Source organism: Cryptotermes secundus, unplaced genomic scaffold, assembly GCF_002891405.2.
Source record: "Cryptotermes secundus unplaced genomic scaffold, Csec_1.0 scaffold599, whole genome shotgun sequence".
NCBI classification, from domain to species: domain Eukaryota; kingdom Metazoa; phylum Arthropoda; class Insecta; order Blattodea; family Kalotermitidae; genus Cryptotermes; species Cryptotermes secundus.
In genome coordinates this window covers 498,732-522,857 of record NW_019730109.1, presented here as the reverse complement: position 1 = coordinate 522,857, position 24,126 = coordinate 498,732, and the positions used below count along the sequence as shown (strand labels likewise).

Below are 24,126 nucleotides of genomic sequence, written 5' to 3'. Positions count from 1 at the left end.
ATTATGATTTTATTAGTCCAACCCATGTTTCTCTTGTAGGTTATTGTACGACGTTGTCAGCACCTAGGTTATACAACATCGAATGGTACAATGATAAATGATAATACATTGGAAGGGTTCTTGCAAGGATCAGTCACCAAGGCACTATCCTGGCATTTGCCTGGAGGTACTGAGGTAGCACCCTAGTCACGATGTGTCCTGGCCGAGACTAGAACTGAGTACCATTTTTTTTAATTCGCTTAGTGGGGGGGGGGGAGTTCAACGGTTTCCACTCGGCACGGCGGCCACTGATTGGCCTATTGTAGCCAGCCCCGGGTATGATGATGATGATGATGGAAAATTTGGTGGAATGAAGATTGGCAGGGGAAACAAAAGTACTCGGAGAAAACCCGCCCCAGCGCCACTTTGTCCACCACAAATCCCACTTGACCAGACCCGGGATCGAATCCGGGCCGCCGCGGTGGGATGCCACCGACTAACCGCTTCAGCTATGGTGCTGTCCTAAATGAGTACCATTCGAATACGAGCATAGAGCGTTACCGCCATGCCAGGCGGCTCGGTCATCCCTTGTTAAGACAGCAAATACACATTTTACTAATCAATGGATTAGAATAATTTCTAATAAGTATTCATTTAGAACTCGTTTATTTACCGGACATGCTTCATTTCCATATTACAATGCGTGCACTGTAATTACTCTGTAAACCGTCAATCCGGTTTCTTTGCTTCTTTCTCTGTTCAGTCTCCTTGGAAAGGTACCATTATGCTGAAATGTGTGAGCATTTGTGATCACGCCTTCGTTAAATGCAATACAGCCACCTGAAATGACCTTCCTAAAAGCAGTTAAAGGCTGTAACCACCCTGATGATATCAGGGATGAATTACAAACATTTTTAATTGCATAAAAAATTGTCCGCTTATATAAGACGATGGGTTTTATGCCCGGATAGAAGCAGAAATTCACGAGTTCCGAAATAGAGGAAAAAAGGATCCTGGGCGACAAAGAGAACGATGGACATTTGAAACGGGAACAAATTTTAGTGCGATCGCATTTTATGCGAGGATGTGTTCCTGAAGACCTCGAGTATTTCAAAACTCGAACAAATTAAGACACGTCGTGAAGAATACGTCATTCTTGCCATTTTTTTTGGGGGGGGGGGCAGATTCGCATTGGCGGGAGGCTGTCGTAAGCTGCAAGTGAAAGACGGCAGTTCGTGGTTGGCCGTGAGGAATTACCATTGTCAGCAGCCGCTAACTAGCGATGACTTGTGACGAGAAACTAACAAACACAAGACTTTGCTGTAGTTACAGTGATCTATAGCGTATACAAATTAGTGGCTGTTTCAGTTATTTGCAGTTATGAGTTATAAGCGTTCAATAAATCCAATTATCAACCCAAACCCCGTGTACAATCACTACCACGTGAAAAGTTGGGTCAGAAATTGGACTGGTTGGATTGATAGAATTCGAACCAAAGTCGACTGTTGACTATACAAGACATGGAAGATCTGACATCAGTCATACAGGAACAACAGGCCATACAACAAATAGTAATTGTTGATATTAAGGCCACAAGGATCACTCAACAAAAGTATGAAAGGCCAGATGGCTGTCAACCAACATAAAATGAAAGCTAAGGTGGCCACCCCCATGAGCGCAGGCAGGGATGCAATGAAGGCCATTTAAGAAAACACGAGGGTCATTCAAGAAATGATGGAGGTCAAGATGGACACCGCCATGAGTGTCGCCCAAAAAGCGATGAAGGCCTATCGAAGAAAAGTTGGAAGCCTATCAAGATGTGTTATGGACCCAAATTAATGCCGGCCACACGGAAATGAAAGCTGGTAAAGAAATCAAAACCGCAGTGAGGGCCAGTCAGAAAAATATGGAGGCCGCAGCAAACTCCATTCTGTTCGAACTGGAAAAGACCATAAAAAATCGGGTGGAAGACATCCTGGCGTCTGTCGACCAAGGAGCACTAAACCTCGACGAGGAAGTGAACGCGAATCCCGAAAAAACGAAGCCCAACTCTCATGGAGTAACACTGTCCTTCAATACGCCGACTAAGAGACGCCTCCGCGAAAAGACAGCGAACACAAAAGAAGGCCCTCCACGAAGAGCTCCACTAAGACAGAAAATTCAAGGACAGAGTTTTAAACGCAGCTACTAGAAATTACACACGACTTCGTCCAGGATCTGAAAAGCACACGGTGCGGGTTAAATACGCAGCTAGCAGATATCGAAGACCGATGTGAGGACAGATCTTTGGGGAGTACAGGAACCGGCGTGGAATTCCTGCACGAGTTTGCCGCAGCCATCTACTACTCGGCTTACCGCATCCACGTTGAAGTACATGAATACTTAATTAGTAAAAAAGCCTCCCGTTCATACACTGACGGGATAAATGAGCGAGACATAAGATTACAGCTACTTGGGGGGGGGGCAAGAAGTCACTCGGTGAGGTAGTCAATGAGGTTCTCGAGCTGGAGGCAGTCGACATAGCAGTCGTAACGCCCTCCAGAGCCCGCCAAACGATGGCCAGGACATTCTGGAGAAGCACCCCCCCACCACCAGCGGAAATAAGGGACAGTTTACGTACTGGCGCTGTGGGAGAACACGCTACTTTCGAAAGATCTGTACCCAAGAATCGGATGAAAACGACGACCGACGTTGGAGGCGAGAGGGCCAACACTCGGTAAGCGAGCGGGAGTCGGTGTGAAGAGACAACAGGCGCCGCCAGAATTCAGCAGCAGCCACTGTATTTAGAGTTACAGCGCCAATAAAACCACGCTACTCAAGGAATTTCCAGCATTTTATGAAACCCGAAGGTTCATCACCGCGTTTACAAGAGCCCTCCACTGCTCCCTATCCTCAGTCAGATCTATCGAATACATACCATCCCATCCTATCTCTCTAAGATCCATTCTAATATTGTCCACCCACCGACACTTTCGTCTTCCCTGTGGTCTCTTTCCTTCTGGCTTTCCCACCAATATCCTATACGCATTCCTCGTCTCCCCTATTCGTGGTACATGACCTGCCCACCTCATCCTCCTTGACTTGATCATTCTAATTATCCTTGGAGAAGAGTACAAGTTATGAAGCTCCTCATTATGCAGTTTTCTCCAACCTCCTGTCACTTCATCACTCTTCGGTCCAAATATTCTCCTCAACACCCTCAGTCTATGTTCCTCCCTTGATGTCCCCTTCGTGGAGCTGAACCCTTCTGGAGGAGCTGCCAATTCTGCAGCTACTCAAGAACTTCCCAACATTTTATGGAACAAGAAGGTTCACTATCGTGTTTACAAGAGCCCTCCACTGGTCCCTATCCGGAGCCAGATCAATCCAGTCCTTACCACCCCATCCTATCTAAGATCCATTTTAATATTATCCACTTTCCTACGTCTTGGTTTTCTTCATTCTGGCTTTCCCACCCATATCCTATATGCAGTAATCTTCTGCCCCATTCGTGCCCCTGCCCATCTTATCCTCCTTGACTTCATCATTCTAATTACATTTGGGGAGGAGTGAAGCTATGAAGCTCCTCATTATGCAGTTTTCTCCACCAAATAACCATTACTCCGCTAATTCATTAAAGCGGTGGACAATTGAAAAGACTCCTTTCTTTCATTTTTCACAAAGGTAAATTTAAAGTGTTCAATGCTCAAAACACTGTCAGGGATTAAAATTATTTATACAATTATTTTACTGGATGCATTCATAGTTATGTTTTCAACAAACAAAAAAAAAATATTAGCACAAAAGCACAGCCATGTGGCACTCATGTGTCCTATTCCGACGGCAATTTTTTTTTTATTTTATGCATATAAGGATGTATGCCAGCACTATTTTGTTCCAGCTTCTGAACTTCTGAACACTTGTAAATAGATAATTTTTAACTTCACCTTTCAAAAAATACAGCCGGGTGTCTTACGCTATTAACACTTCGACAGAATTAAATGCAAAAGACGAAGAAAATAATTTGCCCTTAGGGCAGTTACTGACAATTCACGGAAACTTTCTTGTGGGATGCTTAACTTACCCGCTTCCACCGAGCTCTTAATTCTGTCAAAAAGGTCAGGCAGTGTACAAGATGCAAGACAGGGGTTCGACTTCCAGCAAGGGCACGGATTCCTTTTCTTCACCAATGCATCACACCAGCTCTGTGGCCCGCCATGCATCCTATTCAGTGGGCACGGAGGCTGTTTCCTTTGGGGTAAAGCAGTCGGGGACGCGACGCTGCCCATCCACTTCTATCTGCTCCCGAGATTAAGAATGCGTGGAGCTACATCTCCTCTACTCCACACGTCCTTTTGGCCTAGTGCTCCAGCACAGTAACATCGCTGCCCTTTATAAAAGAAGACACTTAGCACAGAACTAGAACGAGTACTAAACATCCGTAAGTCAGCAGCTTTGTGAGGAATCGCTGAACACGTGTGGTTATCAGTCACGCATGTTTAATTATCAATGCCGAGGACGCGGCCTGTTGAAACAGGAAGACAGAACAGACACAACATGGCACCCAACAGCGGCGTTCACAAGTCATCCTACTTTACGTATTTTGCATAAGCTGCACGAAATGAAAGCACATTTGGGATGTCATGTCCTACCGTGTAACCCAAATATACGTTTAAAGTAGAGTAGTAACAAGCCTATTATGTAACACTTGTTTCATCCTTAGAAGTGCTGAATTTTACGCACGGAATGACCTTATGTACTCCTTATGATTCTCACACTCGTATGATAATACGAAAGATGGCTTCTCGGTTTTCAGAGACATTTGCTCGCAGTTCATGTGAAACTAAACTGAGATTTGCCCGAAGTCCTAAGCGCTCGCGCAAACACAAGGCTTGAGCATAAAGACACGAAATATGCAGACTTCTGCTACAAAACATCAAAGTCCTTTGCTTTAGTTTTAAGAATTAAAACAACTTCTCATACAAGGTCATCGCTGAGCTGGGCTGCAAATAGGCCAAACCTCTGTACATGTACTTTCAAGCCTTTCCTTCAAATGGATGAAGGGCCAACACTTATTTCGGAAGATGATAGTTACGAGAACGATCAAAAAACTGCCGATAGTTCATCGCCGTTTTAAAAATTACTGAAACTGGACCCTATCTTGAGTCAGCTAAATCCAGCCCGCATTTCCGCATATCATTTCTTACACACCAAATTCGAAACTTCCCTCCAATATACGCTTAAGTCTCCCAACTGATCTTCCCTTGGAGATATTCTAACCAAAATTATACACACATTTCTGAGTTCCCCACGCGTGATATACACGTTTGTCCAGCCCGCTTCACTCTTCTTCCTTTGCCCAAAGAGACACATGCTACTCAAAAATTGTTTTTGTCATGCCAAGCGTGTCCCATGAAATATGAAGAGTTCTCAGGTTGGGGGTAGAAGAGATGACCTCCAGATATTGTGGAGGGCTGCTGCGAATATATCGAATAATCAGTCGTTAATAGACGACAGGAGGTGGTCCTCCTGCTCAGATGTTGGCTAAGGGATTAACAACCCTCCCGCGGGGGGGAAAAAAAAGGTCTTTGGAAGAACCACGTGTTCATGTTAGGCACCAGATTCTAGGACGAAATCGTAATATTGAGACAGCTAACAAATCAAACTAAAATGTAACAAGTTCATATATTTAGGAACGACAGTAAGAAATCTAAATTGAATACAGACAGAAATATGCAGATTAGGCTCTGGAAATGCTTGTTAGCATCCAATGCAGAATTTGTTATCCTTGGGTCTGCAATATGAAAATGCAGACACTAAAATATGCAAAACTATACGTACCTATTGTTTTGTATAGAGATGAAACTCGGTCTATCAAACTGTCGGAACAACACAGGCTGCGACTGAGACAGGATGCTGAGGAACAGTATCTGGACCTAAGGGGAAGAAGTAACAGGAGAAAGGAGAAATCTGTGCGAGGAGCTTTTTAAGTTGTACCTTCATCAAATATTAGTAGGGTGATGAGCTGAGGCATGTAGCACACATGGGACAGTTCAGAAATGGATACAAAATTTCAGTAGGAAAACTTGAAGGGAAGAGATCAGTTGGACGATGAAGTGTAGTTGAGAGAACATGTTACATTAGACCTTAAATAAACAGGATTCATCTGCCTCGGGATATAAAATAGTGGCAAGCTTTGGTGTATACGATAATGAATCTGTGGATTCCGTAAGTCAGGGAATATCCTGGCTAGACGAAGGACTATTAGCTTCTCAAAACAGATCTTGCACCATGTTGTTAGAACTCCGTTTTGAGAGCCCTTAAATAGGAATAACTAGGAGGAGGGAGAACAGTTTCACAACCACGAGTAAACAGACAAAAATACTACCTACTGAAATTTTATTCCTAAATGTACACCCCTCAGAAGAAAGACCAATTTTCCCACACTAGTAAATAGAAGGTACAATGTACATTTTCCGTCTTTTAATATTTAGGTTTAGTGCGCCAGTATCACAGGAAAGATATGTGACAACATTCAGCTGGCAGTCCCACGTGAGTAAACAAAGAAATTATGCCGAATGACAGGCTGTATCACGGTTTCGATATACACAAGAACTAATAAATTATCGATGTTATAATATGTATACTTTGTCTTCTCGTGGTTCTATTCAGCTACTCTCAGCTATTGCTCACGTAAAACCATCAAGAACACATCTGCAACCTTCTAATTCATATGACGCCAACAACAGCCTCGAACTAACAGACAAATATACAGCTGTGTCAACCAATGGGAGACGATATCAACATGGCTGACCGCGCAACATGAGAGGCGCCGCCATAGGGAGGGCAGAATGAGGTATTGTTGAATGCATTTAACCCTTTAATGCTTCGGAACTACAGAATGACATTTTTATGTACTACATAAAGTGAGGGGGGGGGAATGCATAAAGCTTAGTGAAACGAATTTACCTTCGGCTCCTACCTGTCGAAAGGGGTCACTTTTCGGGGACCTCACGACTAAATGCATCGATCTGTCACAGCGAATCACTGAAAAGTACTGATGACAAAAATATAAATCTAATGAAGATCAGGACACTCATTCCAAACATTTACTGACAGCGCATATTTACCGAAGCAGACTTTTTAATCCTCAACGAGTTCGTACATAAGTCATATACCCCAGGTTCTTACTGCAGACTACTGCTTGTACAAAGAGTGTTATTAGAAGGGCCCGGATTTTGATGACATGTCATCTTTTTTTCCTAGTATCCCATGCGATGCTCTTGAATATATAAATCTCGGATATGAGCTGCTGGTTACAGAAATGTAAATTTTATAGGTCCTTTTTTCACTTTTTTTACATTTCTAGGTTTAAGGTCATTTTTGGCCATTTTAGGCAATTTTTATTCATATGTTTTCCGAAATGTGAATAACATGGAAGCGAAGTGTTCTTTCTTTTCTCCTTTAGGTAATTTTTCTGGATTTCTTTCTTTCTCTTTTTTAATATTTTCAGGTCATCAAAATCCGGGCCCTGCATATTACATTTTTGGGTCATATTTTAGGTCATTTTTCTGGATTTTTTCGGTCATTTTTTAAATATTTTCAAGTCATCAAAATCCGGGCCCTGGTTATTAGTAAATTATGCTATTTATGTAGTGTGAATTTGTAATATTGTAAGCTCATTCGGCGTTTTTTTAATCAGCACCTGTAATACCATATCAAGTAATAAGGCAGAATTCAAACTTAAAGTACGGATGTAAAGCGGTACGACTATCTCAACTGCACTGGTCATATAAATATCAAATAATTTTTATCGAAAATATAAACAGCAGTAACGCTTTTCAGGAACAAATACTACTTAACCATAAAATAAAGGACAACACGGTAAGTACAGTTATGCTCATGTTCATCTATTCCATGTTCAGCACACTAAAATTAAAAAAAAAAAAAAAAATCTCTTTGAGTTTACACCCAAATTTCATATAAAAATGAAAATTATGTACACGCTCGGTATATAACCGCACAGTGTTCACAGACATTAGAATTATCGTTAAGACCTACATGGACAAACTCCGTGGCCTCTAGTCCGCAAGCTAACTACACCGACCGGCCGAAGCTAGTCCCAGCTTTAGCGGAAAGAGGGTGTCGCGTTGTCAACGCAAAGGATTCCCACGGCCGTTAACCTCGGTTTTCTAGACCGGGGCGCTATTTTCTTGAAACAGCTCCTCAATTATCCTCCCGAGGCTGAGTGGATCCCGTTCCAGACACACTACCTCCCAGAAAATTTGGTAGTGCCGGGAATCTAACCCAGGACCTCTGGATCTGTGGCCAGAAACTCTGACCACTAGACGACAGAGGCGGTCTCCGAATCCCATAACCGACTTAAAACAGCTTGATAAGGGCCGAATCTATAACATATGGAATCATACAGCGGCAATGTTGAAATTATGCTTAGGGATCCCGCATGTTTAAAAGCTGACGTCTCCCTGACAATGGCAGCTAAATATTCAACCATTCATAAACTTTTACCTAATTTTAGGCTTTCATTACTCGGAGTGAACAAATCTGGTGGGCATTCATATTTCCATTCACATATGTAAGCATTTCCTGCTAAATAAGGAGCCTATGCAATCCCCGTAAAACGTCACCGAGAATTCAACGATACAGACAATTTTGGAACTTCTAATAAATTACGTGGTGTCACGCTATATCGTGGAGCGATTGAAAAGAAAAGTTTAAAAATGTGCCTATAAACTCCGGCATAACTCTCTGTACGCGTGTAGTGCCTAACTAGACAACTGCTGAAAGGACTTTCATGAAATACGGCAATAAGCGTGTTTATTTAAATTTATGAACACAACACAGTTCTGATTAAACTCAAATAACGTAAATTTTACGAAACTGACCTTTCTTCTCCTCTCTGTTGTGAAAATTAAGATCGTACTCTATTAGGTAACGACAATAAGATCGTCTTGCAGTGGTTCGCCGTACTGATGCGGCAACTTCTCCGACACTTTAGGAGGGCAAGTAACATAAACAGCCAGTTGCAGGCGCAGAATTGTTCAAAGACCTTCCAATAATTTATACTGTGCAGGTAATTTTGTACGCGATAAAACGACACGTTACTATCAGATAGTTATGTAATAACAGCAATGCTAACGGAAATCACTAGACCTACTTTCAACTAGGTTCCAGTATTTCTATGCCGGTGGTAAATTCAAACATGTTATGAAATGCACGAACTGCGTAGGCCTGACGCGTTCCTTCCACTTTCTTTTCAAGTGTTGTCCGAAAAAATCTTTACTCCGAAGTAAATGTAACCAATTTCGGTCGAACTTCGCGTAGAAACGGTTGCAGGTCTTCATGGTGTGCCTCTTATTAAGTTCCGACCTTAACCACAACTGGAATGTGTCGACATATTTTAACAAGACTCCAAAAAAACAAGTTCCACGTGTATCCCTTCTGCTGCTCTCGAGGTGTTATACGGGGACGAACATGCGCAACTTCCCGCTGAAAAAAAAAAAACTCGCTCACGACAGTAATTCTACTATTCAGAAATCCATTATTCATTACTCTAAACAGAGATATATTTTCCATGGAAACTGTCATTAATTCAATTTGATTTACTAGGGCCTAATTATTCTGGTTTAGGATAGCTCTTACGCCTTCCTGAAATCAACTGAGCGTAATAAAATTACAAAACTCTGCAATGAAATTCACAGTGAATGTACATGCAAGTTTCTGATACGAAAATATTTGAATATCTTAGAGAGGGGATAAAAAGCAGCCTTCTCGTCACCGTCATTCTTTTGGGTCCAGTAATACATCTCGCAATTAGTACAGGTTTAAAAACATCAAGTGTAAATATATTAATATATTTCAATTCATTATTATTACTGCTGTCGCCATTACCGTTGTTTCTAATAACATTATTGTTACTTACTATATTACATTAAGAACTGTAACAGTTCGGTATCAAATGCAGGGATTACATATTTTCTAACCATCTTTCAATAAAACCTTAATAATAATAATTACTATGAATCTTCCGATTTTATGAACGGACTTGTGGATGGATTCATCTGGTTCAGGACAAGATCCAAGATCTTGTGCAAATGAACCTTCAGATTCAAAAAATGCGCGGAATACCATCACTAGCTGAGCGACTATCAGCCTCTCAAATTTGACTCTCGCACACAAAGTTAGTCAGTTGGTTATCTCATCATTATTAGAGCAACCTCTGTTAGCCAGCAGCAGACTAAAGACTGTTCGACAGTTTCATGAAGTAATGGGATTTGTGGAACAAATCAAATTGAAATTACAATAATGGCTATATAACATCTGGACATGTTCCAAGACGCTTAAATGGCAAACAATTAAATTAAATTTTCAAGCGTAAACACTGAAACGCTGGCCAGCTGTTGAATCGAACTTCTCCTGGTTAAAGTGTAAACGGTGTCATGTGAAAACAAAAGAACGAGGAGTTCATGTCTTTTCTTTGGGACAGTTTACCGAGGTTAAGCATTTTCCTACATCTCTTCAGCACGTTCACAATGAAATATTACAAAATTACGCATATTACATTCGCCTACACCCGTCTGTCTTTCTCTTAACCTCTTCACACGTAAGAACTCGTGAACAGCTGAAGGAATTTTCATGAAATTTTGGTTAAAATCTAACAGAAATAACGGAGAGTTTACACGATGACGTACATGCCATTTTGAATATATACCGAGTGTAACCAGCAATATAGTTACCGAAGCGAAAAATGTTTCGAACAAAGGTTGTACACAAAAAAAAGTAAAACATACACGTACACAGTGTGTACATGTTCTGTTAGGACTGTGTTCAGTAAAAATACAAGACGTGAATTATTTTCAAAATTTCACTGTTTTTTTTTTTTCAAAATAGTCTCCTTCTCAATCAATACATAGCCGGAATCGACTGAAAAGTTTTCGAAAACAGTCACTGTACTCCTTTTGTGGAATCGCATTTAAAACTGCGGTAGATACCCTTTGGGCGTCCTGGATGGTGTCGTGACGGTTACCTTTCATCGCCAACTTAACTTTTTGGAACCAAAAATCTGGAGCCAAATTTGGCGAATACGGACGATGATCACGGACTGTGATCCCTTTCCTGGCCAAAAAATTGCGCATGATCTTCGATTTGTGAGGTGGGGCATTGTCGTTACTATAGGATTCTGACGATGGTGTATAACACACAGAGATATTGGGTTTTCGGACTTTATCCATCGCCCTGGTTTTTAAGATAACTAAGAAAAACACGACGTTTCGGAAACTGGATCTGTTTCCGTCCTCAGGTAAGGGAAAACACCTATTCTGTTGGGTCTCTTAGAAAGAGCTAGCCTCAATTACTGGACGTCATGTTTTTCTTAGTTATCTTAAAAACCAGGACGATGGATAAAGTCCGAAAACCCAATATCTCTGTGGGGCATTGTCGTTGGGTAGCTACAAGGAACCTTGCTCTCGATATTCAGCTCGAATTCGAAGAATTCTCGCCCACAAACGATTGAGCAGTCCGAGATAATAATCAGAATTCACTTTTTGACCTGGTAGAAATTCCTTATGAAAGATTCCTTTGGAATCGGAGAAAACTGTTAGCAGTGTCTTTACCCGACTCTTTTGCATTCGCACTTTCTTTGGTTTCGGTTTCTTTAGGCTCAACCACGCTGCACTCTGCCGCTTTGTGATAGGCTCATATTGAAAACACCATATCTCGTCACCAGTAACAATCGATTTTGTAAATTCTGTATCACTTTGGGCCGAACGTAACATGTCTTTGCAGTGTTCCACTCTGGCATATTTTTCATCGTCTGACAGCGCGTCCGGTACAAACCGCGCACATACCTTCCGTTTGCCCATATCCTCGGTCAAAATTTGATGCACAGTACTTTTTGGTATTCCCAAAAGCTCCGCGATGAGTCTTGCAAAAACACATCTGTCTGATGCAAGGATTTGGTCACCTTTTTCACATTTTCTTCAGTGCGACATGTTCTCGGCTTTGATGCACGTGGAGCGTCTTCAATGTCCTCCTTGCCGTCACGAAATATAGCATACCATCGAAAAATGTTCGAGCGACTCAAACAATCACTACCGTAACACTTTTCATCATTTCGTACGCTTCTCCGGCTGTTTTCCCTAACGTGAAACAAAATTTTATGTTGGCTCTCTGTTCAACCGCCATTTTCCGACGAGCGTCAGAAGAGTACTGTTACATTCAAGGTCAGAACACGTGATGCAGCGATACTTGCGCTTTCAAATTACAGACAGCCCGAGCTCAAACTTCAAGAATCTTAACGCCACAGCTGGTCAACAGAGGGCATTGCAGGGCCAAAAAAAAAAAAAGTCCTAACGGATCCTGGACACACCGTGTATATCATGGACAATACATTTTCTTCCGTAAGTCTCAGGTTTCAAATATAATTAAACAAACGGGAGCGAAAACGTCAAAATTGTTATGATTCTGTTTCATACCCTTCCATATTACTTAAGTTCGGGGATGTGCTACAGTCGCTTAAAATTCCACTTAGTGAAATTATGGGGAGACTGTAATGAAATAACAATTATGTACAATTATATCAGACATAGGCGTTCGTACTGGCCGCGCGGTCTAAGGAATGAACTGTCTTCTCCCGCTCGAACGCTGGGATTGTGGGGTCGAATCCCACTCAAGGCATACATTTATTGTGTGTGTGTGTGTGTTCTGTGTGTAGGCAGTGGTCTTGCAACAGAATGATGCCCCGTCAAAGTAGTCCTAACGACTCTGTATAGATCAAGAAACTGAAAAAGCGGCCAAGGTCGAACAAAGGGCTCTAGAGTCATAGAGAGATATCAGACATATAGTGGACCCACTAGCTGGGCAGAGACTGCTTCATTCCATTGTATGTACGTAGCCATACGAAGTACGAGCTTCCACAAATTAAATCGCTATTGCGAAAATAAAACTTAATTTTCCCACAAACCAGAAATCTGCGTCTGGTTCCGCCTTATGTGAAGAATAGGGTTTCTGTAATTGGATATCTAACGCCAATTAATTCTCTAGTGCACTAACTTTCATGTTTACAGATTCAGATAAGCATTCATTGCAATCAGTTCAAGTAGGCCTACGTTTCTGATCACGCCACGATATCAGGGTCAGATAACTTAAAATTAATGTTCAACGGCACGCGAATTGTTTAAAGCCCGCATGACCAAAGCAAAGATGGTCCTGAAACACTGAACACCGTTTATTCAAACAACTGCGCGTCTTTCCACCGCACAATGCGCCGCTATTTCGGTACATCATACGGTAAAATACGTCAGTTCATGAAGTCCCTATAACAATTTGCGAGAAAATAAATTAATTTAAGAACGGAAATGTAATCTCCGGACATTATTTTCTGTATACGTATTAAAAGGGACTAAGTACTTACAAATTAAATAAACTTTTCGTGCGATATGAGTGTCAGTGGAATGCATATACTGGCGTGTCAATGTCAGTCTTGGCATATAACAAATGGTATCACGAATTAAATTAGCAACTACATCGATCATGATAATGATCGTGGTCATGACAGCTACAGAAAAACTTATATTTCTTCCTGCCGATTGACATATATTACGATATTACTGCGGGTTTTCTAAAAATTATAGGTTTCCAAATTCGCCTTCCCCCAATTATCTGGACTACAGGAGCAGAATGCGCCAGAAACATTATTGGCCCCGTAACTGTAAATCTAAATGACAGTGATACTGCGCAGAAACAGCAACGACAATAAGGAAGAAGACCCCGAGCAAGCAGAAAACTAAAATGTGGATATCTGCTTCAATTCCCCTACAACTGTATCAAAAGTGAAATAAACAGACCATGTTTATGTGAAAGTAGCGTTTCGGTGCCGAGAGAGCATAGTTTGTAAGCCTATAGCGTCTTGACTATGGGCTGGATAACCAAAGGATTAGAATTCAATTCCAGGCCAAGGTAAGAGATTCTCCTTTCCAAAACGTCCTATCAGCTCTGGCACCGAGGCATTATTTCTTAGCCAGTGGTTCCCGAAGGTTCTTTCTCCAGGGATAAAACGATCGGGGTGTGAAGCTGACCACTCACTTCATTTAGGACAGAGGATAAGAATGCGTGGAGCTACACCTCTATTCCTATGTCTTTATGACGTGGTTCTGAGCCGTTCTCGAACTGTTTCATGCGCAGATACATAGGACGGAAGGACGGACTATACACATGTAATAACAGAAGAAGAGATGAACACATTTTAATTAGATTTTATGTTGAGCAGTTGTACTAAATTTATCTGCGTGTTCCAATTCTAGACCAAATCGGAAAAAGAAAATAACAGATAATTTACAATAAGACTTATACGCGTTTCTTTCTGCATATCGCGCAAAGCTGGTTAAATGTTTATCGGTGGGAAAGATGTTCGAAGAAAAGTCGTACAGAAATGACGCACATTTTTGCTCAATAATCTTTTAGGTAGGTCTTCCAGTTTCTCATACAGCCTAATTACACAAGAGCAGCTATGCTATCGTGTTTCCGAAGTTGCACATTCAATAATCGGAAGTAATTTTCCGAATACGTACAAAGATTACCGAAGTCTCTTCTTCTAGATAATAAATAAACGTAGCCGGACAACAGAACAATAAGATATGTAGTTTACATAAAAATACGATTTTCTGCTTCCAGTTCCAAATACAGGGCCTAACAAAGAATACCCAACTATATATTATGAAATCTGTTCCGTATTCTCAGTAACACGTACGGACGCCAAAACTTACAAAGCGATTTGCAAATAAAACTTTTATTTGAGAAAGTTTAAGCCCCTACATATTGCGATACTGGAAAGGAGATAACTATATTCCGGAAGAGGAACCGGTATTTCTATTGACAATTACAGGCCCAATAATATGCTAATGTTAAGATATGTCGGGATATACAAATTGTAATATTACTCGTCCAAGGACAGATGGACATAAAATTTAGGCCTGCATTAAAATGTTATTTTGAAATTAAGTCTCTTTCTGTGGAATGCGATTTCGAATGACTCAAATATAACCACAATTTAAATGACGACAAAGCATACTTCCAAAAAATAATATATGCACTGATACAAACGAGCAAATAAAGTTTTCCTTGTACTTAATTAGGCACCACACCGTTGGGGAACAGAAATATGGCTCGGTACCTGGCGGCGAGTGTTCACCAGGAAGCCGGAATGGTTGAGGAGATCAGAGCTGATTTCCTAGGCAATGACCAACGTTCCCACGACAGCGGCTAGGAAGCAGTGGAGTTTCCACCGTTACACACGAATTGTTGAAGTAACGTTCCGATACCAGCGAGTGGAATGAACCCTTCGACATGGTATTCCCTATCGAGTCCGCGTGGAAGTTATAAGAGCCCAAACTGCGAAAAGAGGCGACCCTGCGAGTCGTAGGAGGCGACGGAAAGGGAAGACTCAAATCTGAGACAGTAAAACATAGTCTCATATGTCCCAAGGGACTCAGACCCGAGAAAGACTGCGCTGGCAAAGACCAGCAGCATATACAAAAGACAGACCCGTCCTCTCATCAGAGAGGGCGCCCCATAAAAACAAGACAGTAACTGTCAAACAGTAATAAAGATCTGGTCATGAGCATATAAGACTTACTGACTGACGGTCAGTCGCAATGTGACTTTGACTTGAGGCGAGTTCGAGATAAGATCAAACCGACCCGTGTGGAGGCGGGTTCGAATACCTTCATCGTGACCCTACGAATCGCAGGAGGCGACGAAAAGGGAAGACTCAAATTTGAGACAGTAATACATGGTCTCGAGTACCAAGGGTCTCGGACCCGAGAAAGACTGTGCTGGCAAGGACCAGCAGCATATACAAAAGACAGACCCGTCTTCTCGTCAGAGAGAGCGACCACAAAAAACAAGACTGTAACCGTCAAACAGTAATAAAGATCTGGTCGCAAGCCCCAGATGGGTGCTTTATGCCAAGACAGACTGGCCGACTGACCGTCGGTCGTAAAATGACTCAGACTCAGACTCGGAGGCGAGTTCAGCTTGTAGTTGACGTTAGAAGAGTAGTCAGTCTTCAGTTGGCTTCGAAGCAGTAATCGTGATTGTGAATAATTTTACTTGTAAGAGTAAAAGTGAGCGTCCAATAAACACAGTGGGATGCGAGCCGCTCTGGAATCGGCGGCGAAGAGGAAATGCCTGCCCTTGCCGGGAACCGAACTCCGATCGTACAGCCTGTGACCCAGTAACTGTACGGCTTGTGCTACAGCGAGAGTCATAAAAATTATTGCGTGCATATTTTAAGGTCAAAATGTGGAAGTACCGGAAATAAATGTTCTTATAGCTTCAAATATTCTAAGAAATACTTGCAGAAACCATACTACACTGAAACTACAGTGTGGTACATTACAGGGAGAGACGATGAAACTTATAATTCACTGCATAGTAGCATCGGCAATCAGGCCGCTCCCAAGCTAACATTTTCTTTCCTCCCGTTCGGAGGGCACAGTGTAGGCGACTTTCTAAATTCCTTCATAAACTCATTCACAACATGGCACAATTTCTTCATTAGTAACAAGAATTTATGGTGTCCGCTTTTCTTCAAGCGTTTCAAATTATGCTTCTGTCGTGAGGGTGGAAGATACGATTCAGTGCTCCATTTCTGTGTATAATTTCTAGCAGTGCTGGCTTCCACTATACTATCCCAATGAAGGACTTATTCGTCCAGTAATATTTAAAACTCAGTTCTTACCTCACCATCGAAAACACAGTTCATCTCCATTACAAAGAGCAACTGGTTAATACGAAATATGTAGCGTTCGAATAACAGAATAGACAGATACTTCTGAAGTATCATCTTTAATACATCAACGGAGTTGCGCAGGGATGGTGAGAAGTGCGAGTGTCAATTTAAAAGCGTAAATACACTTTGTTGGAAAAACACGGAGTTTCTTAATATTGTAACGTGGATGGTCAGAGCGCTGCTGGGTAATGAACCGGTAAACACACGCGATACACGCTCGTAACAATGGAACAACGGGTTACGCAACGGCTCAGTATACAGACTTCCGCGCAGGCGCAATGAAGTCACACTGCAATACTACTATCACGTGCTTGTTTTCCGTGTTGTCCGTGTGGGCCTATATAACGAATATCTGTTTACGGTTACGTCAGAGTGACGAAAAGGGAATTCTCAAATCATGAGCTCGTGGTCATGAGCTCCAGATGAGGCTCGGAACCAAGACTTAGGCCTATTGACTGACCGTCAGTCGCAATGTGACTTTGACTTTCGTTACGTCACAGTGTGCGGAGAGTCCAGGAGAGCTCAAAACAATTGAGACTAGTGTAGAGTGCTTACAAGAGAAGAGAACAGAAGAACTGATGTGTGTGTTATAACTGCAGTAATGTTGAGTGTGTTACAACTACTTACATTTTTAACTAGTGAAGATTCAATAAACCGATTCACCAAACCAAACCCGATCTCAGGCCCCAAACAAGTGACAATATTAAAGCAAGTGGCACATATACAGGAAATCCACCTTAGCCTTACGCTGACGAGCTATATATGTTTTCCACCAAGCCTGTCCAGTGTTGGCCACCGAACCATCGCCTCATCACCCGATACTTGCTGGCTTATTTGGATAGAGCTTGTATTTAGTATGGTTAGTTCTCCTTGAGATACACACAAATACAGTTCGAAGTAATGTGAAATACAGAGCTCAAAATGAAATATAGTACTGGTCATCAATGATAATTTGTACAGCGTTCTCCATGAAAAGCAACGGTTTGTAAATCGTAACAAAATTAGGTTCTATGGAGAATCGATGCTGGGCAAAAAGAGTTCTCGAAGAAGTCACATACTGACTGAAGAACTTGACATCGGTACTCAACCAGAAGAAAGCCCCAAGAAGGCGTCTTGCCGTTTGTCTTTTCAGCGTGGGTTGGCGATATATAACGTCGGTACAAAGTTGCGAAAGTTGCCGCCTTACTGAACTAAAGCCGTGCACAGCTTTTTGCCTAGAGATTGAGAAGCAATAATTCAATACTGTAGGCCATTTCAGGAATCGGTATTCACTGGACTTCTTGGCCCTGATTTTACGCTTCATTTCGTCGAGTGTGGTTCACTTTAAGCTGTTAGGTAAACGGCCAAAATGACATATATTTGAGGCAGAAAATCCTCATGCTGTTCAGGAAGTCAAACTGCGTGATTTAAATTAGCGTTTGGTGCGCAATTAAGAGCAGATGATAACTGGGTCAGTATTTTATCATGAAACAAATTCCTAACGTTATGTGAGAATGATCCGGTCGCCATTCCTCAATCAATTAAATGACGCAGAAAAATCAGACGGTTATTTTATGCAAGATAATGCAAAGGCACGTACTAAGAACAATTCTATAGATGCATTAGATTAAGTCATAAATCGAGGATTGTGGCCTATGCGAACACCAGATATATATTCCCGTGCATCTTATTAATAATGAACGCAGAAAGAAAAGTATATGTGAATAATCCGCGCTCTTCGGGAGAACATTAAGAAGATACGAGTATTGGGCATGAAACTTCCGCTACTCCCGTACAGCAGTATCTATGGGTTTCTAGAAACAAAATTCTCTCGATTGTTGGCCTGCTTAGAAGCAGTTGCCTTAACAAAAGCTGCATGTTCTTCGAAGATATATTATACACACACAGCACGCCTGAAACCTACAGTAATTTGTGCTAAAGTGGCCTCAATCTCAGAAGCAAGCACGGACGCCAAGTTCTCGTTATTAAAAGTAAGTAAAATAAGGAAACAGTAACGGCATGATCATAATATGTTTCACAAAGATCTGTCAATTGATTAAAAGTTATTAGCAATGTGACACACAAGTATGCCTTTCCGTCTAACATATAATCATTCAAGAACTAACATTACAAAATGAATAGGCCCAAGTCTAGAAACTTGAAAATCATCTCAGTACTTCTTCAGAGACACTCTTAAACCTCGAATATATATGTCGAGATGGGCGTTCGCAGGACCATTCGGATACACACAGACTTCTAGCCAGCAGAAAAAGAAATACAGCAGTTCCAACATTTTTTTTCATCATATGTACCATTCTTTATTGATATTAAAAACCATAATGACACACACGGAACAATATGCGGCTTATGAGCTGAGAACGTTCTAATTTCTTGGATACAACCCTGCGTAGTCCGTTGAAAGTCAACCGACGTTTCAGAGGACGCTATCACCTTGCATTTTCAGGACCCAAGAACAAGAGAAGCAAGAAACCAACTTGAGCAGCAGAGCACAAGCAAAGCAATCGGGTTGCAGAAATTTCAGATTTCATAAAAATATATTGCAACGTGTTTGGGGTAGGTATTTCCATGGTAACGCAATAACAGTGGGCCGTTGCGTAGAAAATGCAGAAACAACGAACGCGTTTCCCTGGAGATGAACAGAAGGTTCGTTGCGCAACAGCGGGCTGTCGAAACAGCAGAAACGGAACCGTGAGAAATGGTGTATATATTATATATGAAGGAGAACATTTCGTATAAGATGTTTCATCAATCATAATGAATTTTAAACGTACCAAGCGAATTCTCGCGAAGAAACTGTCCAGGTTCGACATCGCTTAATTAAGACTATATACTGTTTTGTCGTTCTGAAGCCAACGTTCATCTAAATAATACTTTAAAACGTTAGTTTCTATATAACAGAAAACATTACATTTCCATTATAAAGACCAAATGGGTGATGCTGTTAATGACAGCTTTTATTGCGCGAGTCATATGAAACACGTAAATATATTATGTGGATAGAATGCAGAACTTTTGAATGTTAAAACAGGTAGTACATACAGTTGGCACTGGAAGGATAAAACAGCAACCTGAGTAGAGAAGAACACTTGGGAACAGCAAACTAAGTCACTAGCATGCTCACTTCCCTTCTTACCATCAGTAAATAGAAAGTACGTCAAGTTGCCTTGTCCCCAGGGTCATCGGATGCGATCGGAGTGTCACTCGCGTGACCCCATAACACTCACCTCTCCAGTGCGATAACATCGCAGCGACTCCAGTCTCAAGAAGTGGCGGATTTAAACAATGAAGTAGTGTAAATGCGTCAACATTATTGGATTTGTGACATTAAACTGTTAATGCAGGAATGAAATTCGTTTTCTACAACTACATTTTCTTCCCACATAGACCTGGTATCATGGCTTTCTAAACACGAAACTCCAGTTCTATCCAATCGAACGCGACATCCGGCAAGACCGCATCCCATCAGCAATGTCAATTACGGAAAACATTTCTGTAAAACTCATTAGAAAAGAGTTTCTGATGTCGGGTAAGGTCTCATGAATCACGTACAATGGTAGTTACGTTCTGTGCTGTGACACAATATATTCTGCACCGTCTCACAGCATCCAAAGTTCGGAGGGATGTGAAANGCTGGTGACGAACAGAGGCATTCACGGTTAATAAATTAAAACGGTTATCGATCCCGTGAAACTCTATTCTCGTGACTCTTGTCGTTCCTGGACCTGACGTTCCACAGGCCCCGTTGTGTCTCCTGCCTGCCTCTATTCAAAATGCGTAGATCGATAAGAATTTGGTAACTGAAACTCGACGTACGTAATAACACAAGTTCACTCGAGTGATCAAATCATGGACAGGGTGCGCAGGGCCAGTTGCACGCAATGAAACGTTCATAAATAAGACAAAAATTTGTGCCGGAAACCTGAATGGAAGAGACCATTTCGAAGATGGTAGAATAATATTCAAATGGACTTTCAATACACAGGGTGGGTGGTTCTGAACTGCATTCATTTTGCTTAGGACAGGGAAGTCCTACATGGTAATGAACCTTTGGGCTCGATAAAAGGCAGGGAATTTATTAACTAACTGGGCGACTACTACCACCTTCTTACCTGCTCCGTGATGGCGGTTAAATAGTTGGGAGCAGACGGAAATATATCCTAGTCTCAATTCCTTTCTTACGGCAAAAAGTAGTCTCTCACTACACCCCCCAGCCTGCTTCCTTATATTTCCGTCCAGTCATCTGGTTACTTTGTTCACACGAATGCTGGTGGTGATAATCTTCGCTATCGACAAGCATTTTCCGCTGGCTGACGTAGGAAAAATGAGGTCTCAGGGGAATGCAACAGTAAACAGAGAAGGTGAAACCTCGATGGTGGCCATCCCCAACAACCACTGAACTTCCTTCTGTGGCCTCTGTGTAGACACCAAGTTCTAAACACACAGCTTGTCCCTTTTTGACGTGTTCCGAGGGTAGATTTTGTTTACCAATTTCCCAATCATTGCATCAAAACCTGATTATGAAAACAGTATGTGGTTAAAATCCAAAGACAACAACGCAGAAATGAGCAACAGTGGTTCCACTATATTAAAAGGTAGCAGAAAAACATTCACAATCAACAATATTCGAAACCTAAGAGTATGTAATACATGAAAGAACACCATCGAGACAAAGTGACAAGACTTCGTAGACTTTTTTCAAACGACCTAGAGGTATAGTGTACAGGTACGTCTACAGATTTACTTCGGCTTGTGAATTTCTTGCATAAGCGAACACAACCCGCATTCACATTCTTCATCCGTGCACGCGATCTGTTTGCCTTCTTAAAAATGGCCAGGAAAATAGAGATGGTAAATTACAAGAGGTAAGTTCAGATCCCGGAGAAGTTCATGGAGGTAGGCCTAGGCCCACTGGAGCTGTAGTGCCAAGGGAAAGAAGAAAGAAGAAATCTCAGATCCGTAAACAAAAACAAAAAATTGTAATCAAGCATCAGGCGAACTTTCTCCTAATAATTTTCCAACTTCCTTCCAACTCATACAGTTAGACCATATCTATAAATATCCTAATTCTTAACACAGCACCACTCAGTAATTCTTATAACAACGTCTGATGCCCATATTATAGTAAATAAACAGCATTTTAAAACTTAAACTCATTGTTGTCATATTTACACTGCATGTCTAAATGCATTTCCCTTATAATTTCTTTCAGATTCACCGCTCAAAAAGCACAGAATCGTCAACATTAGATTTCAGGTTGTCAAGATAATGAAGATACATACTGTGATCGTCTTGGTTATGACGTCGTCTAATCTGGTGGATGGGTACAAACCAACGTTTCGGAACACGCAGCGTCCTTCGGGTATTTCTTCTGGCGCGTTCACAGAAAAAAGGCGGAAAAATTCGCAATTATCTTCGCCAAATGTCTGTCCGACTGTACCCATGTAACAACTCGTGAACTGCTGAAAGGATTTTCCTGAAATGTAACACTACGGGGTTTCATTAATATTCGTCGATACTTCCCAATAACGGTTAAAACTGGCCAGCAGTAACAAATTATTTACACGAAGGAGTACATGAGTTCTTACAACCTTCTGAACCAAATTCGTTAATTATTTGTCGTCGACGTAAAAATGTTTCGAAAAAAAAAATTGATTATAAGAGTATTTTACGATCAAGACACTTAATCCGTTAGTCTGACAGGTTTCGAAATGGTTAAACAAGTGGTGCGAAAGCGCCAGAATTGTAACACTATGAGTACTTTTCCCAACACATTAAGAGAGAGCACATGGAAGAACATTTTCCACTTACGCGATTTCATGTGACGGGGTGGTTTCCACGAATGAAAACGCTGCGTAAATCAGGATACACCATGTGTAACACTTTACTGTGTCAGACGACTTTCTAGACGAATATTATCGTTCCGGTACACTCCTCTACGTACAAATCACGGTAACCATCTAACTGTTAGTATCTCTTGCAACCTGCATTCTTCGTCGTTCTATGAAACATTGGTCTAAATTCGTCTCTGCTTACAGGCACGGACACACGGCAATGACCAGCTGTCAAGCCTGAAGTCAGGACATCATGAGAAGAAACAGTGTACACATACGTAATGTGTCGGTTCAGACGGGCTGAATAAAACAATTTTAGCTAAGACGGACACTCTAAGCAACGAACATAAGTTCACTTTTATATAACTGTGATTTATTTAACAACGATGTCAATGACTCAGATTCTACAGCATCGAATGAAAGCATGATTAGTGTATAATGAACTGGAAAACACAACGAAGGAAACAGTCAGGGCCTATTAGGGGTATTATTCAAGAATTTGCCTAGTAGGCCTGCCGAAAACCAAGAAAACCTTCATGATAGGCAGTCTCCGGGCCGAAACATCAACCCGAGTCGTCCTGAGTACCAAACAGTGGTACTACCCACTCGACCGCAAGTTTTGGAAAATGCAGTTCAATATCATTCACATAACTTCCTACAAAAGTCATGGGAATGTAGCGAATATTCGATTTAGAAGATTCGTAAAGGTAACTCCCATGGCAGTTTAGTAACAAGGCCCCAGTACATAAATGTACACTACACTGTGACACACTCAAACTTTAATAGCCCGAATCCTAAATTACGTAACTCCTTGGACAACATGACTAAAAAATTTGGACTGACAAACAGCTTCAAGTGAAAGTCTCCTATATTAACTTCTAAAAATATCTGCCCAATGATCTGGGCACATACGTGGCCACACACTGAAGTGCGAACAGGGTCTCCAGATAAGGCATCCCTTTTTAAGCTTGTAAAAACGCCTAAACGGGCTAAGCGCTTCAGATAATATAACTGTATTGCCTTCACATTTCCAAATGTTTTACAGACAGGGAATACATAAAAGCATACTGAAATGTGTAATATCTTACACTCATGTCTTAGTATATCTGAACCCTGGCGCAAAAAGTTACACACTATAATGAAACGGATAAGGTTTAAGGTTTTCAGGGCAGATTAATTTCATGGTCCTTCTGGGGAATGTCACCGTATAGTCTAACAGGCAGATATGTTTCGAAGAAACATACTATTTTCTGGTGGCACGTACTCTGAACATGCAGGCAGTAGGACCCTACAAAACACTAGTATCCGCCTATTATCCTAATAAAACATTGCAGCACAGATGGCTATAATAAGAGTGAAAAGATGTAATCCTCGTGCATTCTGTGAGCCTTTCCTCACAATCCTGGCCTTCTCTTCATATCTCATGTTAGTTAGTTAGTTATTAGAGAGGGTGGGTTTCCCCATGCACTTAGACCTGTAGTGGTCCATTGTGCTGCCCTCTATGATTTCTACCAGCCTNCAGTGACC

At 41.5% G+C, this 24,126-nt stretch overlaps 1 protein-coding gene across 5 annotated transcripts in view; it reads right to left on the bottom strand.

The window, feature by feature from the left end:
* The window catches only part of LOC111866173 (myocyte-specific enhancer factor 2), a 208,281-nt gene that overhangs the window by 110,592 nt on the left and 73,563 nt on the right, over window positions 1–24,126 (bottom strand). The window contains exon 1 of one of the 5 annotated variants that reach the window (XM_023854860.2): window positions 4,043–4,241. The exons of the other annotated variants lie outside the window; for them this stretch is intronic. The gene's annotated coding sequence lies outside the window, so the exon portion shown is untranslated. Of the gene's footprint in view, window positions 1–4,042; window positions 4,242–24,126 lie in introns of those variants that run through there. 5 annotated transcript variants of the gene reach the window in all.